The sequence below is a fragment of the Berghia stephanieae genome, chromosome 8, assembly GCF_034508935.2.
Source record: "Berghia stephanieae isolate SIO BIC M18660-M18661 chromosome 8, UCSD_Bste_1.3, whole genome shotgun sequence".
NCBI lineage: Eukaryota > Metazoa > Mollusca > Gastropoda > Nudibranchia > Aeolidiidae > Berghia > Berghia stephanieae.
Genome location: NC_088367.1, coordinates 13,602,804 through 13,607,570, shown reverse-complemented (window position 1 = coordinate 13,607,570; position 4,767 = coordinate 13,602,804).

The following is a 4,767-nucleotide window of genomic DNA, read 5'->3' as shown; positions in this document are numbered from 1 at the left end:
TTTACCCGAAGAAGGCCAAAGGTCGAAACGTCGTTTACTTCGTTTTGCATTTTTTATAATGTCTTTTATTGTATTTTTACTGTAGACATATATATGCATCCCCTTTCTTGTGTGATATCCAGATTAAATTTGCGTTATCATTTTTATGCAGATGATACGCAACTTCTGTAAAAGAACTCAACAATCACACACATTGAAATAAAACATTTCTAAATACCAAATAAATTGACATATCAGTCAATGATCACTCAAAATGAAAAAGGACATTCCGAGATACTAAAACCCCACACACAAACAAAAAAAATATTACATAGTGAATAAAACACACACAAACAAAAAAACTAAACGAACAAAAATATACCCAAAAAAAAAAAAATACATTGTGAATAAAACACACACAAACAAAAAACAAAACGGACAAAAATATACCAAAAAAACTATTACATTGTGAATAAAACACAGAAACACAATCTGTTCAAATATCAGCATATATATATATATATATATATATATATATATATATATATATATATATATATATATATATATATATATATATATATATATATATATATTAAGTGATTATCACAACAGATAGATGCAAATTTGAAATTTGCTGATATGTATTGATAACAAAATGTTATGCTGGTGGCGATGACAATGGCATCATTGATGACTGTATGTAGTTGTTACAGTGACAAGACCAATGATGATGAGGTTAGTACTAATGAGCACGGCGATAGTTGTGTTGCTACAGGTCATGGACGATTATGAACAGATTAACACGACGATAACGATGATGATGAGGATGATGCTGATGATGATGATAGATAGATAGATAGATATATAAATATTAAGATAGATAGATAGATAGATAGATAGATAGATAGATACATAGATATATAGATAGATAGATAGATAGATAGATAGATAGATAGATAGATAGATAGATAGATAGATATAAAGATATATATATATATATATATATATATATATATATATATATATAAGAGAGAGAGAGAGAGAGAGAGAGAGAGAGAAAGAGAGAGAGATAGATAGATAGGGAGAGAGAGAGGGAGAGATAGATAGATAGATAGATAGATAGATAGAGAGAGAGAGAGAGAGAGAGAGAGAGAGAGAGAGAGAGAGAGAGAGAGAGAGAGAGAGAGAGAGAGAGAGAGGAAGGGTAATTAATAGTTAATTATTTAAACACATTTGTGTTATCAATCTGTTAAATAAAATAAACATGTTTTCCCCATCTACTCTTATTTTCCTTTTCCTTAAGTGTGTTTACTTTAGAAACTACATAACTATGAGATACAGATTCCGAGTTGTAACATTTAAACCAGTGTGTTTACTCATTTTACAACAACAACAACAACAACAACAAAAAAAAAAAGAATCCAAGGCCACGATTCCTTCTGCATGCTTGTGTTTAGTGTTAATCCGTTCACTTATAGAGCGCACAGTATCCTTAACCATGAGGCTCTTTGTGCTTTACATCAACACAAAATAATATCTAAAAAATTAGATGACATTATGATAAGAAATGTTTTCAAGGATTTCTTGAATACAGACAATTATTTGCACTCTCGGATGCTCTGTGATAGGGTGATTCATACAAACGGACCAAATATGTGGGAAAACGACAACAAGTGCGTAGGATAGCCAAACAGGTGGTGTTATTGGAGGAACGCAAAGATCGGGTTGTCGAATATTTCTTTAGGAGCTCTGTAAGATAGGGAGGGGCAGTGTTTTCTAGACAGCGATAAACTATGACACATGCTTTGAATTTGACCCTTTTCTCAACAGGCAGCCAATGTAATCTTCAAAGAAGCGGTGTGGCAGTGTCAAACCTCCGCTTTCGAAAGACCATTGTGGCAGCTTTAGGTTGGCCCCGTCTGCAACCGGCTGAGTTTATTTTCCGAGACACTAAACAACAGGGCACTACAGTGATCCAGCTTTGAAAATAGAAGAGAAACGACAAGTTTTTTAGTAACATCCTCAAAAAGGAACTATCGAATTAATGATCGGATCATTGTCTTAATTTGATGGTCCATCAACAGTTATGAATCGAAGAAGGCTCCAAGATTTTTGACCTAGTCAACAATATCTAATAACGTCTCTCCTACTTTCAATTTTGTCTCGTTCCAAAATCTTCTGTTCCCTTCATACATCTCCTCCGTTTTGTCGTCATTCAGTCTTAGACTATTTCTGCCCATCCTATCCATTACACCCAGTACACATTTTTTACATGTACTTATTGAATTTTGCAAGTGTTTGATACGCTCAGATCCAAACCAAACAACTGAGTGTCATCAGCATATTGGCGGTAAGATATGCAAAAGCCCTTGATAACATTTGAAAGTGGATGTATGTAGAGAACAAAGAGCACAGGTCCAAGAATTGACCCCTGTGGGGTACCACATTCCAAAGGAATTTGCTCAGACTTTAATTTACAAATACAATTTATTGTCTATCTAATACATAAGATTTAAACCAGTTGAGTGCCATACTTCAGGAAAACTATAATGATGCAATTCAGGAACTTTAAGGTGTTTGACGAGATAAAAACATGCTCTCAGGGGGATTTGAAAATGGAGATTTGGCTCGTTGAAAATGCGACCTAAAATTCCAAAGTCCAAAGTTGCATAATTTTTGAAATAAATTGGTTTTCATATCAAGAGTCTTAGAATTATTGGTAATTTTTATAACAGGTAACATCTTTGCTGTATTTATGATTTGAATACTTGGTTTGGAGAATCTATTATAATTTTGATAACTGGACGTAATAGGGAACAAAAAAAGTGTGATGTCAAATAACGGTTCTAATCTCCATGAAAGTGTGAAACCAGTCCTTCGGAGAACTAGATTAATACCTTGTACAACTGATCTTCTGGTTTCAACCGTGCGGCGATGTGGTCTTGTGGTATGACACTCGCTTTCGGATCGGAAGGTCCTAGATTCGAGCCTCGCGCTCGGCGCATAGTTGAGTCCTTGGAAAAGGTTCTTTACTGACATTCTCTCACCGTACTCAGGTTTAAAATGAGTACCTGGTCGTTAAAAGCGTTGTCTTTGTCCGAAATATAAGATTAGCGGAATAGTACCGTCTCTTGATTGGACGTCACCTTACAGAGAGAACGTCAATTTGGTTTTGCCCATGCGTCTCTTGTCCTCGCTTTCGGTGAAGTGTCTCAAGCCGCTTTCACCGGAAGCGAGGACGAGACACGCTAAGGCACAACCAACATGACGTTCTCTCTCTAATAACTTTTCCGCCGGTGACGTCCAATCAAGGGACGCTAATCTCATTCCCTATACATCCTGCTACGAAAATAGGTACCTTATGATTCAATGTGCAATCTATTCACTGTTAGTCCTCCAGAGGACTCGTTACACCCTTCCAAGGAGCTTTGAATCGGAAGAGAGGAAGATGTGAAGTCAAGACTTCTGCTTCCCAATATGGGCTTGTTTTAACATTGTTGTAAAGGACAATAGTTTTGCCTTTGGTTGAGAGCGTGTTTCCATTAAAACAACGAGAACGTGTGTTTGTTTGTATATGAACAAGTGTCTATATTATGTATGTATAAATTACCATATATATTTTTATATTTGTATGCATATGTACATATTATGTGGTATGTGTGTAAATGTGTGTGTGCGTGTGCATATATATATATGTATATATATATATATATATATATATATATATATATATGTATATATATATGTATATACACATGCGTATGTGTGTATGTGGGGGGTCGGGGGGGGGGGGGGTGGTCGGTGTGGATGTATTTGTCTGTATATATGGTATGTGCTTATTTATTAAGTCGTTTGCTTATTACTTATCATTGCCAACGTGAAGCGCGATTGAGCATTGTAAATGGGTAATGGCGCTAAAAAATAGTTTCCCATTACAAATTACCCATTACACCTTAACAATAATTGGATTCAATAGTCTGATGTCACGTCGCCCAGCAACGGCGGCCATCGTGGTTCTAAACAAAGAAAATAGGTACTTTTTATTTCTTCTTGCTGGCTTGAACTTTTCATATGTCTTGTGATCAGAATGTGTAAAAGTCAAAACATGATCAGATTTATAATGTTTTTTTTCTCTCCTCTGGATACGCTTTTATGCTTGTCGGAGAAATATTTCATAAGGGCATCCGCCATTGTTCCGATTGTTCAGAGCCAGTTACTAAGTTACCATGCGTCATTACGAGGGAAGTGACGTTACGACTGTTGAAGCGTATTAGGGTTTACAGACTTGCAAGTAGGTAGGATACACGTAAACCTCAATAATTAACATATTTCATATTTTCTAACCCGCGGCGTCACCCTCCTAGTATTATGTCGTAAAAGACAAGACAAAGAATATCAAGTTGAAAAGTCAAAATGGTCAAAATGTGGAAATTAACGATTATATGAAGTTTAAACATTAAAACTCGTTTTCTTCATTAATTTAAGACTTTACCCTTGTCTAAAATTCTATATGTGGATAAAATCCATAGTCAGGTTTTTAATAAGTGGACCGTAATTGTCTCTTCTTTCTCACAGCTGGCCCTAAATGCACAGCTGCGAAAACATTGTATGAACCTTTGAATCAATTTGCCTTAATTAAAAAGTATTTTTTCGTGAATGTAAAAACAACAGGAAAATGATGTCGCTTATTACAACTCGCTCTATATTAAAATCGATAACGAGTAAGGATCGGGACTGATAGAAGATTTACATTATCATAATTATGAATTTTCCGCTTATCTATTT